We start from the raw sequence: 15,723 nt of genomic DNA on the forward strand, positions 1-15,723 counted from the left end.
GAAACCACGGAAAACCATCTTCAGGGCTGCCGACAGTGGGGTTCGAATCCACTATCTCCCGAATGCAAGCTCACAGAGGCGCGACCCTAACCGCACGGCCACTTGCTCGGTGGATTACATTTTAGGCCTTTCTCTAAACTACCTTGTTACGCAGCGTGAATAAAATGATTTATAGCCTATACTGTAGTGCCTTATTCCCCGAATTTACATACCGATTTTCATTAAATTCTGTTCAGCCATTTTCTCACGAACATACGTACATACATACATATATACGTACATACTGCATTGCAGTCCACATGATTCACATATTATCTACAAAACATGGTGAGACTGAATGGCTGTGGTAATTTTCTCCTCCATTTCTTAACTAACTGCGTGACACGTGCGCAGGAAACTGTGTTTCGAAGACTGCTCGTGGTAGGCGGAAGTAGGTGCAGAACCGGCCTGCTCTGCTCTGTCCTGCCCTGTCTGTCAACTTGCGATGGTGCAATGATTTGTGTGGATTACAAAAATCTGCTCTGCGCTGCACTGCTTTAGCTGCTTCGCCTTATGCTCTCTGCACTTCGAATTCCTTCCCTCTCAACTTCCATTTACTTTCTTCAATATCTCGAAAATTTCCCTCAACACTTTCTAGGGAATTGACGTTAAAAATTAATTTGGACTTTAAGGAAACGTTTAAGCCCAAGAAAAATATGGGTCGTCGCTTTGGAATTAAAAATATAACTGGATGAAAACATTGATGTACTTCGGTGCTGTTATGCTCTCTGCACTTCGAATTCCTTCCCTCTCAACTTCCATTTACTTTCTTCAATATCTCGAAAATTTCCCTCAACACTTTCTCGGAGATTGACGTTAAAAATTAATTTGGACTTTAAGGAAACTTTTAAGCCCAAGAAAAATACGGGTCATCGCTTTGTAATTAAAGATATAACTGGATGAAAAAATGTTGACACTCCAACACAGGGCGGCACACAGCCGGTATCGACAGGCAGACACAGCCAAGGCCAACTAATCTATCTAGTGCGGCCTTGGCACAGCACGTTCGGTTCAGGCACATTCCGCTGAAGCGGAGCATGTCCTGTTGCCTCTCGAAGTTCTCTCTAGGACGCAGTTACAGTCCTGTGTCCTGTGTCCCGTGTCTCGGCACTCTGTACCGAAACACTCCGCCTCAAGTTCCTAATGTTGCGGAACTAGTGAATGTTCCGGTCTGCCCAACCCTAATCACCGTAGGGGTTACCGAGTGTAATTGAGATTGTAAATAGCATCTGATTTGCCTCATTGAGGCTATCCTCGATTGTATCTTGGAGCTGAGACTCCTATAATATTGTACCTGTCAGGATCACTTATGCTCTTTCATACACATGTTAACGACGGGGAGGTCTCCCAATTAATTTTGTACCCGATTAAGGACTTCTAAGTCCAATGCATCGTTGGAGCTGACGAGCTCATTGTTAATGTAAATATCCCCAAGTTATATTCCAACTGTTTCTTGTTATGTCATTATATTACTCTCTCTCGATTTTAAGAAAGGAAAAAAGTAAAATTTCTCACATTTGTTTAAGTAAATATTTGGTCTAAGTGATCCCCTGTCCAGCCATTCAACCCAGGCGCTTCTTATTCCTCTGTGAGTTCGGAATCACGGTAACAATTATTATTATTATTATTATTATTATTTTGCTAGTTGCTTTACGTCGCACCGACACAGATAGGTCTTATGGCGACGATGGGAGAGGGAAGGGCTAGGAGTGGGAAGGAAACGGCCGTGGCCTTAATTAAGGTACAGCCCCAGCATTTGCCTGGTGTGACAATGGGAAACCACGGAAAACCGTTTTCAGGGCTGCCGACAGTGGGGTTCGAACCTACTATCTCCCGAATACTGGATACTGGCCGCGCTTAAGCGACTGCAGCTATCGAGCTCGGTATTATTATTATTATTATTATTATTATTATTATTATTATTATTATTATTATTATTATTAACTACTTATTTAACGTCGCACTAATACATCAAATGTTTTCGGTGACGGAATGATGGAAAAGGGCTAGGATTGGGAAGGTAGCGGCCGTGGCCTTAATTATGGTTCCAGCAAGATATAGCAGATATCCTGGATTCAGGAGGTCAATTGGACTGTATTGCGATTGACTTATCTAAGGCATTTGATAGGGTAAATCATGGGAGACTACTGGCTAAAATGAGTGCAATTGGACTTGACAAAAGAGTGACTGAATGGGTGGCTCGGTTTCTAGAAAATAGAACTCGGAGAATTAGAGTAGGTGAAGCTTTATCTGTCCCTGTAAAAATTAAGAGGGGAATTCCTCAAGGCAGTATTATTGGACCTTTATGTTTTCTTATATATATCTATGATATGTTTAAAGAAGTGGAATCAGAGATAAGGCTTTTCGCAGATGATGTTATTCTGTACAGAGTAATAAATAAGTTACAAGATTGTGAGCAACTGCAAAATGACCTCGATAATGTTGTGAGATGGACAGTAGGCAATGGTATGATGATAAACAGGGATAAAAGTCAGGTTGTGAGTTTCACAAATAGGAAAAGTCCTCTCAGTTTTAATTACTGCGTTGATGGGGTGAAAGTTCCCTTTGGGGATCATTGTAAATAACTAAGTATAAATATAAGGAAAGATCTTCATTGGGGTAATCACATAAATATGATTGTAAATAAAGGGTACAGATCTCTGCACGTGGTTATGAGAGTATTTAGGGGTTGTAGTAAGGTTGTAAAGGAGAGAGCATATTTGTCTCTGGTGAGACCTCAACTTGAGTATGGTTCCAGTGTATGGGACCCTTACCAGGATTACTTGATTCAGGAACTGGAAAAAATCCAAAGAAAAGCAGCTCGATTTGTTCTGGGCGATTTCCGACAAAAGAGTAGCGTTACAAAAATGTTGCAAAGTTTGGGCTGGGAAGACTTGGGAGAACGGAGACGAGCTGCTCGACTAAGTGGTATGTTCCGAGCTGTCAGTGGAGAGATGGCGTGGGAGGACATCAGTAGACGAATAAGTTTGGATGGTGTCTTTAAATGTAGGAAAGATCACAATATGCAGATAAAGTTTGAATTCAAGAGGACAAATTGGGGCAAATATTCGTTTATAGGAAGGGGGGTTAGGGATTGGAATAACTTACCAAGGGAGATGTTCAATAAATTTCCAATTTCTTTGCAATCATTTAAGAAAAGGCTAGGAAAACAACAGATAGGGAATCTGCCACATGGGCGACTGCCCTAAATGCAGATCAGTAGTGATTGATTGATGGTACACCCCCCAGCATTTCCTGGTGTGAATGTTTCTACATTTTGTAACCTGGACTCAAACTGATAATGAATTTTTTGTAAGATGTGTACATATTCTTCAGATAACTCATATTAGGAGCACGTACGTTGTCATCGAGAGCGCTACAGCGTACTCACAGCGCCGTTTGTCTAGGCAAACTTACATTACTCAGCTCTCGCCTGACGTCATACTAACTGACAGGCTTGCTCTTCATTCCGTCACGTCACTTACCGCCTGAAACAGTCTTCCTCTGACATACAGTACACAACAGATGATAAGAACAGAACAAAAATGGCCAACTAGACACAATGGGGTTCGAACCCACAACCTCCCGATTTCACGTCGGATGCTCTTACCCAGAGGCAGCCAAACAGCACTCCGGGCGCGCTTGCACTCCGGCTGCACGCCGGTGTGCTTTTGGCGCAGACGACCTTGCAGTGATCGTGGGGAACACTACATGTCTGTCTCTCAGCTCGTATTCTTCAAGTGCCGGTACGCGGAGAACGACGCGAACAAAATGTACATGTTTCGGACAACCAACACATTGGAAGAACAGTTGTTTGTTTACATTACGTCTGGTGCGAAGGCGATCCCAACTTGATTCGGTCCAACGCGCTGGCAGTCAGGACAGGCAGCCCCACCACGAAAAGCAGAAATCACTTGCCGGAGTGCGGCGCAGCGCAGCTGGCACGCCGAGCGTGCACAGGCTGGATGCCCCTGCTCTTACCGCTTGAGCTATGCTGGCCTAGGTCATAATCGTTCTGTTGGAAAGGATCTAAGCTACAGGTCCGACACTACTGCCGTTATTACTGTAGAAAGCGCGCAAATCGCCCATTGTGTGCTAATTCGATGAATATTGAACTTTCAACATAATAGGTTGTGTTCATTACACGATTTCCGTACCGTACTGTAGGAATGATGTTTGCAAGACGTATTTATGCACCTCTACAGTACAATGCATTTCTTTCTTTCTTTCTTTCTTTCTTTCTTTCTTTCTTTCTTAATCTGTTTACACTCCAGAGTTGGTTTTTCCCTCGGACTCAGCGAGGGATCCCACCTTTACCGCCTCAAGGGGAGTGTCCTAGAGCGCAAAACTGTGGTCGGGGGATACAACTGGGGAGGATGTCCAATACCTCTCCTAGGTGGCCTTACCTGCTATGCTGAGCAGGGGCCATGTGGGGGGGGGGGATGGGAAGATTGGAAGGGATAGACAAGGAAGAGGGATGGAAGCGGCCGTGGCCTTAAGTTAGGTACCATCCCGGCATTTGCCTGGAGAAATGGGAAACCACAGAAAACCGCTTCGAGGATGGCTGAAGTGGGAATCGAACCCACCTCTACTCAGTTGACCTCCCGAGGCCGAGTGGACCCCGTTCAAGCTCTCGTAACACTTTTCAAATTTCGTGGCAGAGCCATGAATCGAACCCGGGCCACCGGGGAGTGGCAGCTAATCACACTAACCACTACACCACAGAGGCGGCACAATGCATTTAAGGTTCATTTTCCTTTACACTTAAGCATAGGAAAAGGTGTTTTTCTTTACGTCGCACCCAACCACTACCTCCCGAATGCAAGCTCACAGCTGCGCGTGCCTAACCGCACTGCCAACTCGCCCGGTCATAAGAAAATGAACACAATGATAATTGTTTTGTTGCACTGCATAAGCCTATCCATATATCGCTGGGGAGTGTGACCAGTCATAAGGAAAATAATGGATAGGAAGAGCATTGCCACATAGGCGGTATTGTTTCTTCAGCGACGGTACTGTACTTCAGTTTCATATCTACGGTCAGTTTTCCAACTAACAAATAAACCATTTGCACACTATGTTTTGATTTTTGACTAGCGCTAATTGCAGGACGGAAAATAGAGATATGGTGACCTACATTTCGAATAACAGGGAACAAAATGACAGTGGGCTCCCAGAAACTCTGGGTCACCCCGCACCGCAGGGTCTCCGGGGCCCTTATCGCCACTGTTTGTATGCATATATGCATGTACTGTATGTAACGAAATCCCTGGGCAAAACTTTAGGAATGGATTTCCCATAACGTGGATTTACAAGATAAAAGTCAATTTTTTTAAGTTTGTCATTTTCCCACTGCCATATGTGATTTTACCGCTCTGCTCATAGAAGGTATCCATTAATTTGTGCGAGGTCATTTTTGATTGCTGAACTTCCTAATTTACTGTTTCTTACAAAATCTCAAGAGAATAATTTATATTAAGGTAAACTACATTAATACAACAGGTATTGAATATCCACAGCCTGTTTCCAGTCATTCGACCGGGTCAGGAATAGAATGAATGAAGCCCCCATCTAGCGGTGAGGATAGGAATTGTGCTGGCTGCCGAAGCCTGTCGCACTCCTCTGGGGCAATGATTAATGAATGGCAGATGAAATGAAATGATATTGGAGAGTGTTGCTGGAATGAAAGATGACAGGGAAAACCGCAGTACCCGGAGAAAAACCTGTCCTGCCTCCGCTTTGTCCAGCACAAATCACACATGGAGTGACCGGGATTTAAACCAAGGAACTCAGCGGTGAGAGGTCGGCACGCTCAATACAACGGGTATTATTATTAACTTCAGATACACAACGCTATTTCAGAAGCTCCAACAAAGTCATTACTTAATTTTAACCAGATCGAGTTGGCCGTGCTGTTAGGGTCGCGTAGCTATGAGCTTGCATTCGGGAGATGGTGGATTCGAATTCCACCATCGGCAGCACTGAAGACGGTTTCGTGGTTTACCATTTTCACACCAGGCAAATGACGGGGCTATATCTTAATTAAGGCCACAGCTGCTCCCTTTGCAATTCTAGCTTCTTCCCATTCTTGTGTCGCCGAAAACCTTCGATGTGCTAGTGCGACGTTAAACCACTAGGAAAACAAAAACAAAACAAAAAAAACCTAAGATCTTTGACTTAATATGTTTTCGAAATCGACTTTCAACCAATTAGATCGTGTTACGTACATTAAGTACATGTTGAAGAAATGTTAAGTACAGAACAAAAATGGCCAACGGGACACCAGAGGGAGCCGAACCCACAACCTCCCGATTTCGTTTCGGTTGCTCTACCAATTGAGCTATGGTGGCGTAGGTCATCTAGGTTCTGTTGGGAAGGATCTAAGCTACGGGTCTGGAACTACTGCCATCACACTGTAGGGTGCGTACAAGTCGTCCGTTGAGGGCCAAGTCAATGAATATTGAATTTTCACGACCGCATTGTAATCGAAATCGACTTTCAACCTATTAGGTCGTGTTACGTACATTTAGTACGTGTTGAAGATAAGTTGGTAGAGCAACCGACGCGAAGTCGGGAGGTTTGGGTTCGGATCCCACTGGTGTCCATTTGGCCATTTTTGTTCTGTACTTAACATCTCTTCAACACGTACTGTATGTACAGTACGTAACGCGACCTAATAGATTGAAAGTCGATTTCGATTACAATGCGGCCATGAAAATTCAATGTCCGCCTCTGTGGTGTAGTGGTTAGCGTGATTAGCTGCCACCCCCGGAGGTCCGGGTTCGATTCCCGGCTCTGCCACGAAATTTGAAAAGTGGTACGAGGGCTGGAACGGGGTCCACTCAGCCTCGGGAGGTAAACTGAGTAGAGGTGGGTTCGATTCCCACCTCAGCCATCCTGGAAGTGGTTTTCCGTGGTTTCCCACTTCTCCTCCAGGCAAATACCGGGATGGTACCTAACTTAAGGCCACGGCCGCTTCCTTCCCTCTTCCTTGCCTGTCCCATCCAATCTTCCCATACCTCCACAAGGCCCTTGTTCAGCATAGCAGGTGAGGCCGCCTGGGCGAGGTAATGGTCATCCTCCCCAGTTGTATCCCCCGACCCAGAGTCTGAAGCTCCAGGACACTGCCCTTGAGGCGGTAGAGGTGGGAACCCTCGCTGAGTCCGAGGGAAAAATCGACCCTGGAGGGAAAACAGATTAAGAAGAAGAAGAAGAAAATTCAATATTCATGAATATGTTTTGCTTGTAAAGCACTACGTAGAAAGAAAATAACATATTGTGTAATTGGTCCGGAAATGCCTAATTACTGAGTTATCAGATATTATTCGTAATACACTCCAACATATCTTTTTTTTTTTTTTTTTTGGCAATTACATTTGTAAACATGTGCAATGAATACATCTTTAACACCCCACTGGAATCTCTCTGCCTGTCTTCGCAGTGAGTTCCAAATACTGTACGCTGAAAAATGGCTGGTGAAGTCTGTATTGTCTAATGGGAAGGCACGATGCTTGCACGTAGAGTTGCTGTATCACCCACAACCAACGACATTAAAGATATATAGACTGCTATCTGCCGACCATCTTTGAATCACTTTGAACTTCTGGCAGCCATGACACTTGTAGGCAAAACAAACGACAAGTGTCATGGCAGAGTGACGGTACTTATATAGACGCATACGTTAAATTCGTTATTCTTTGTGTTTCATGCAATAAAACCGGCCTTAGTTATGATAAAAATGTTTTTAAAATACATATATTAAATGTACAGTAGAAGTTGTGTGATGACAGTGTTTAACGAATGTGAATAATTCATTTGTGGTTATGTGACAATAGATTGTTGGTTCTAAGGTAGCTCCAGATTCCTGTAATTGACAATATTTAATGAAATAATGTTGAATGCTCAAGGTAAGTAGGGGGTTACGGTACACATGCCAACCATCGCCAGTTCACTCGTAAGTGCCGTGAAACGCTATTAGATATGTTCATTAGGGAACAGTTTGCTAGGATATGTCAGCTGTCAGCCCATATAAAAATGTAAACTAACAAAACCTCAAACTAATACAATAGGATGAAATATCTGATCATCTTGTAGGTACTGAACGCAAATATACAAAATTAATACACCATAAACCATATTATAAACACAACTTCTATTAAAAATATCACTTCATAATTGACAATTTTGTACTCTATTGTACTACCTATAACCTCTAAGTACAGATGGAAGAGTTAATGCTCGTTATAAAAAACCTAACTAAAATAATTGTACAAATATACACCATATTTTACACTGTGGTCTCTATATATACACAAGCCGTCCTATTCAAAAGTAGATTATAAGTGCCATCTCCATAATACTTAAGGAACAATTTGCTATGACACCATGTCAGCTGTAGCCTATATAAAAATATAAACAAACAACTTCTAGTATAGTAGAATGAAATGTCTAATCCTCTTGTAGATTTTGAACGCAAATATACAAAAGTAATTTATCTTAAACAGTATTATAAGCATAATTTATGTTGAAAATATCACTTTATAACTGACATAATGATATACTGTTTTGTAAGTGCCTACCTACTGTAGAATCTCCAAGTACAGTTGAGACAGTTCCTGATCATAATAAAAAAAACTAAAACTAAAATAATTGTACAAATATACATCATATTTTATACTTTGGTATCTACATACACACACAAATAGGCCTATACAAATGTAAGGGGTTGAACTTAACATCAGATTATTAACGGCTAGTTCAGTTAAGTACAAATCAGATAATTAAAACTAATACAATATCTCAAATGAACCATAATTTAGATTTCCCCCTGTGGTTGGGGGACGCAGATTTAGAATACACCCATGGTATCCCCTGCCTGTCATAAGAGCCCACTAAAGGGTGCGACCAAGGGATGATATTAAACCCATGTGATTACTTGTGATTAGTACCGTTATGTGCAGAACACCATGGGGCGACGTTACTTGCGACTAGTACCACCTTGCGAGGAAAACCACAGGTCTACGTTACAAAGAAGCAGTACCATTATCCGAGACACACTACAGGTCTGGGTGTTGTTTGTGATAAGTGTCATTGCGTGCATTCCACCAGTCGGTTCCACTGTGTTCAGAATGGGACTGTGTTACCTATAAGTAGTACCACGTTATAAGGAACACCATGGGTCTACGTTGCCTGTGGTTGGAATCACTTTGTGAGAAAAACCACAGGTTTGACTGGCGCAGTGATAAGTACCACTGTGATGAAAACCATGGGTCTGCGTTGCCCAAGAGTAATTCCATTATGTGAGGAACATGATGGATTTGTGTTGCCTGTAGGCATTACCATAATGTGATACACCATGGACCTAAATTGCCTATGATTAGTAGCACTATGGGAGCAAGACCATGGTTCTGCATTGCTTGTGAGTAGAACCCTTATGTGCAAAACACCATAGGTTTGTGTTACCTGTGAGTGGAACCATTATGTGTGACATACTATGAGTCTACATTACTTGTGATTAGTACCCACCAATATAATAATACGAAATTTAGTGCCCATGATAGTACCATGAGCCTATGTTACCTGTGATTAGTACCACTATTGGAGGAACAACATAGTCCTGCTTTACCATTGATTAGTACCATTATGAGTGGCCGGTAACCTGGATTTTAGACCTCTTTTAGATAAGTATCATCCTAGTACTTAAGGCATTATCATCATTCGTTTTAGACTCCAGTTAGGGGATACATTTTGAAATTTTCAGTTTCATTTCATTCACCTCATACCATTAGGGGCTGATGACCTAGCTGTTAGGCCCCTTTAAACAACAAACATCATCATCATCATTTAGATTTTGGCCTCCATTTTTACAAAAAATATACAGAAAGTGAGAAACTAAATAATATGAGATTAAAAGTAGTACAATTTCAAATATAATAAACAACCTATCAATAAGCACTTACATAATGATGTTTAATACTGTAGACTGCATCCTCTGAATTTGCAAGTACCTTGGCGAACAAAGTTACTGTCCTTTAAACAAGATGAGCTTTGTGAACAACTGGCGTACAGATTTTTGATGCAAGTTGTAGGATTGCTTCTTTGCTATGTGATGCAAGCGAGCCTCAAAATAGATCTTCAGGAGTAATTTCAGTAAAGTGGAATAATGTGATTCTTCACCATATTCACAAGATGTAAATAAATGGTCATAAGCCTTGAAATGTTGTGTATCGGACAGTAATGAAAAAAATTGTAGTTGAAGTTTCAAAATTAAGTTCTTTTCAGGTTTTAGATTCATACTGACATTGCATCGCAGCACTCGTTCAGCAGTTTTACACAATTTCACTATTTCCTCAGAAGCACAAAGCAGACCACCCCTATCTTTAACCTTCACCATCAGACAGCTTCCTGGAGAACCATTTATTATGGAGAGACACTCTTCACATCTGACGGTTTTACTGGCTTTTTTTACAGTCCAACCAGCAATATATTCCACAACATTTTCAGAATATTCTGTCAATTCTGAAGAGGCAGTAGAGCAGTATGCATGGTCATTAACTGCACCAAAAGTTACATGAAAGCTGTTAGGATCATGATCTGGAGCTATATTTAAAACAGGTGTCTCATCTGGGATACAGTTTCCAGACGAAGATGGTGTTATTTGTGTTAAGAGACATCTCCTGTATGCAGACTTGAACTGTAAAGCAGTAGGATTATTAGAATTACCTCCACGGTTCCTGATGGTTGCAAAGAATAATTCTAAATTATCTTGGCTGAGCTTTCTTGTTAAAAGAAAGTCTAACTTAGGGGTTTCTGTCCAAATAAGTTCATTTGAAATACCTCTGATGCTCATTAAATCCAAAATGAAGCCCAAAATACCCACATACCTTCGAGATTTCAAAAGTAGTGTTCTATTAACATCATATAATGATTTCAAGTAGTCAATTGAATCATTTATAAAACACTGGAGTGGTAATTCATTCTGTTTTCTTACTGGGCTCTTTTTGTACTTGCCCATAGGATGACATGAGTTTAAAACATCAAATATATCATTAATTCTTTCCACAAATATTGCTGTTGATTCTACATCAGCAAATTCTTCGAGGCCCAAGTTACGTAGAAACCTGAAAGCATCTGCAACTGAATGACTCAAGGTTTGTGCAGCCAGTTTCACTTTCATTTTCTGTTGCTCCCATTGGATGTGCTGCTTTGATATTTTGTTTGCAACATGCAGTCCTTCCTTATCTTGAATTTTGTGGAGCTGCTCAAAGTAAGTCCAGTCTATGAGTGCCTCATTATGAAATAAGGTCCTCTTTTCAGCAAGTAAATTTCGAATTAACTTCAACATGTGAGCTGCATCTAAGAAGCAGTAGACACTAGATGAATTGCATGGGTGTGGGAAAAAGCTTGTTATGGGTGCATTGTTTTCATCAAATTTTATGCCTAATTCCTTTAGCATGCTAATATTTGAGGCTAGGCCATCGCAAGTTAAACCAATACATTTTGCACCTGTATCATGAAGTTTCCTCAAATACTGTAGCACTAAATTTACTTTAAGCTGGCTAGTTAAACTGTTAACTAAACAGTAACCAATTGGTATCTTCCATGAATCATTGACGGCAGTGACCATAAAAACCAGTGCTTGTGTTGCTATTGGGACATCATCATCTTCAAGTGACCCATGGCCTAAATCACAATAGCCCACAGCTTGAGTTCCATCAAAATCAATTTGTTGCTTGATCGCCATTTCATCAAACATTAGACATAAATATAAATTATCCTTGCTAGCAGCCTTCTCTTTAATCTTTTCAAATGCTTGCTCGGTAAAACCAGGGTCTCCATTTACATTAGATGCCCATTTTCTGATGGTACTTGGGTTGGGAAGAGGAATATAATTTCTAATATAATTGTATGCTTTTGATGAGTAAAATTGTAAAGTGAGAGAGAATTTCTTAACATCATCTGCATATAAATTTTTCTTCTTTCCCTGCAAGAGATTTGCAATGAAGTCCCCATAAATGTCTCTAATTATGGGCTCTCCTACAGTGCACAACCTCTTGGACAACCCTCTCATAGTTTGCTCATATGATATTATTTTTGACTGCTGTCGTTTCACTTTTTGTTTTGCTAATTTTAGTTCCCTTTGCAGTAAATGACACTTGGACTCCAAATGTTCAACATCTTTTGCCATCTTACGGGGACTGGGAAGAATGTAACTGTGATCACTTTTAACGGAATCAAATGTGTGTATAAGATTATTATTTTCTTCTGACTCTGAAGACTCATCATCAGTACTACAATTTAGATTCCTTTTTACTGGTGACCTCCTTGTGTTAGGTGATAGTTTCCTTAGATGTGGAGGGAAATCAAACTTTGAGGGTACAGCATTATCCTTCAGGTATTTTCTGTCATTAGCATACCTGAAAAACATAAATAGATTTGAATTAATATTGTTTATATGCTGTATTTTACTAATCTTTGATGCCAGTTAGAGCAGTAATGAAAGAAAAATGTCATGGCACTTCAGTTGGAACCTCAGTTTACTGGTTTCTCTGATCATAACTGAAGTGGCCACTGTGGTGGCTCAGTTGCTAAAATGCCTGCTTAGGTTAAAGCTGCTGTCAAACCTAGTTGCCAGGTTCAGGATTTTATCAGAGATTTTCCCCTGCCCCTTTTTGATAAGTGTCTGGTAAATAATAGGTAAACTGTTTCACCATTAAGGCATTCATCTCATTATCACTGACTTTAATCCTGTGAAAGACCTAGCAGTTTGGGAAAGCATTGTTTCTGATTATATTAGACATGTTTGCATAATTAATAACTGGTTTGACAGAAGGCAGTTTGGGTTTAGGAAAGGTTATTCGACTGAAGCTCAACTTGTAGGATTTCAGCAAGATATAGCAGATATCCTGGATTCAGGAGGCCAAATGGACTGTATTGCGATTGACCTACCTAAGGCATTTGATAGGGTGGATCATGGAAGACTACTGGCAAAAATGAGTGCAATTGGACTAGAAAAAAGAGTGACTAAATGGGTGGCTATATTTCTAGAAAATAGTACTCAGAGAATTAGAGTAGGCGAAGCTTTATCTGACCCTGTAATAATTAAGAGGGGAATTCCTCAAGGCAATATTATTGGACCTTTATGTTTTCTTATAGATATCAATGATATGTGTAAAGAAGTGGAATCAGAGATAAGGCTTTTCACATATGATGTTATTCTCTGTAGAGTGATAAATAAGTTACAAGATTGTGAGCAACTGCAAAATGACCTCGATAATGTTGTAAGATGGACAGTAGGCAATGGTATGATGATAAACGGGGTTAAAAGTCAGGTAGTGAGTTTCACAAATAGGAAAAGTCCTCTCAGTTTTAATTACTGCGTTGATGGGAGTGAAAGCTCCTTTTGGGGATCATTGTAAGTACCTAGGTGTTAATATAAGAAAAGACCTTCATTGGGGTAATCACATAAAGATGATTGTTAATAAAGGGTACAGATCTCTGCACATGGTTATGAGGGTATTTAGGGGTTGTAGTAAAGATGTAAAGGAGAGGGCATATAAGTCTCTGGTAAGACCCCAACTAGAGTATGGTTCCAGTGTATGGGACCCTCACCAGGATTACTTGATTCAAGAACTGGAAAAAATCCAAAGAAAAGCAGCTCGATTTGTTCTGGGTGATTTCCGACAAAAGAGTAGCGTTACAAAAATGTTGCAAAGTTTGGGCTGGGAAGATTTGGGAGAAAGGAGACGAGCTGCTCGATTAAATGGTATGTTCCGAGCTGTCAGAGGAGAGATGGCGTGGGAGGAAATCAGTAGACGAATGTTTGAGTGCTGTCTTTAAAAGTAGGAAAGATCACAATATGAAGATAAAGTTGGAATTCAAGAGGACAAATTGGGGCAAACATTTCTTTATAGGAAGGGGAGTTAGGGATTGGAATAACTTAACAAGGGAAATGTTCAATAATTTTCCAATTTCTTTGCGATCATTCAAGAACAGGCTAGGAAAACAACAGATAGGGAATCTGCCACCTGGGCGGCTGCCCTAAATGCAGATCAGTAGTGATTGATTGACAACAGGAGCATAAAGTTAAATTCATTAATTCATAAATGAAGAGTTTAACTTCTAGATTTCATTTCTCTATTTTACATGTTAAGCTCCACATATTGGAGGAGCTAAGCATCTTTCCCCTAATAAGAATTTATATTGCTGTAGGCTAATAATAATTTTTACCTGAAATCTGAAGGTATAAAGTGATCTGAACATAATCTGCTTGCATTGGTTGGCTCCCAATGGTCTCTCCTTACTGCAATCAACCATTTCTTTAACAAAGGTGTATTGTTCAAAGGAAACCTTGAAGGAAAAAAATGTGTCATGATTAGAATGGCCTATGGGATATGAAATTGTGTTTAGGCCTATACTGAAATAATTCGCAAATACCTAATTGTTCATACATACTTGTGAAATGTAACGTTAATCCCTTTCTGATGGCGATTGGTGAAGTTAAATGCTACGCACGACGTGGGCATCTTGAAAAATAAAAACTCGAATTTTTACAACATACTACTGTTCATCTTCTTCCAACCAATCGGCCGCCAGATTTTGTGGGCTTATTTCATTAAAAGTTTTTAAATTATTATTGTCAACAGTGTCTGCAAAACGTCTGGACTCGCTATTTTTAAATAGGACTTTATTTTTGCAACAAAAATAACCACATCTACTCATGTACTGATAATACGACTGAGGCTAAAGTGACACGTGGCTTGGCCAGTCTCAAAGTGTCAAGTTCTCTTGCCTACAACTGTCATGGCGGCCGTAGTTCACTGAGCTTCAGACAGGGACGCTGTAACGAGTATGTTTAGCAGTCTATATCTTTAATGTCGTTGCCCACAACAGTCGAACACAACAAAAAGTTTAAATTCTCCCACAGGGGTTTAAGTCAAGAAAGCGTGGCGGTCAACAAACTGGTCCACCTCTACCAATCCAGCTCTCATGACAACATGCATTAATGTGCCTATTGAGCACAAAGACTGGAATATGTGGGAGTAGTTGCAACTACTACTATTACTGCTACTACTAGTGACTTTTCTTTGCACATTCTGTATTGTACCAACCACATTTTGTCTGCATTTTACTTGGATTTAGCCTCATATATTTTCCTGCCATTCTTATTAAATTTTCTATCCTGGTTAGGGCTTCTTCAACTCTGTTATCTTCTATCAGTTTTACAATACCTATTTTCTAAATCTTGAAATGAGAGGAGTGGACCATGGCATAATAGACCGGGAGATTTTTATTATATTGACACCGGCCGTTAAAGCCTTCATACTTTGATAGGTCAACCGTACTTCGCCAATTTCCTACTATATAGGCTAGTTTTCCACTCTCATCTTCGAACCACCATCTTTTCAATATATAAAGCTCATCTACCACGCATAATTCTAGTACTACTACTACAGCTGTTTTTGTTCTTACCTTGAAGGAGTACGGCTCCGTGGCTAAATGGTTAGCGTGCTGGGTCCAGAGGGTCCCTGGTTCGACTCCCGGCCGGGTCGGGGATTTTAACCATTGGTTAATTCTGATGGCTCGGGGGCTGGGTGTGTGTGACGTCTTCAGCATTAGAATTCATCATAGGTAGGGCCCCATCCTCATAGAAGCGCAGCTCGCCTATACGGCGTCAACTAGAAA

The 15,723-nt window shown here is 40.8% G+C and overlaps 1 protein-coding gene across 2 annotated transcripts in view; it reads right to left on the bottom strand.

The window, feature by feature from the left end:
* Positions 1-15,723, bottom strand: part of LOC136878874 (uncharacterized) — a 105,542-nt gene that overhangs the window by 37,901 nt on the left and 51,918 nt on the right. The gene's annotated exons all lie outside the window — the stretch shown is intronic.

Source organism: Anabrus simplex, chromosome 8, assembly GCF_040414725.1.
Source record: "Anabrus simplex isolate iqAnaSimp1 chromosome 8, ASM4041472v1, whole genome shotgun sequence".
Classification (NCBI taxonomy): Eukaryota; Metazoa; Arthropoda; class Insecta; order Orthoptera; family Tettigoniidae; genus Anabrus; species Anabrus simplex.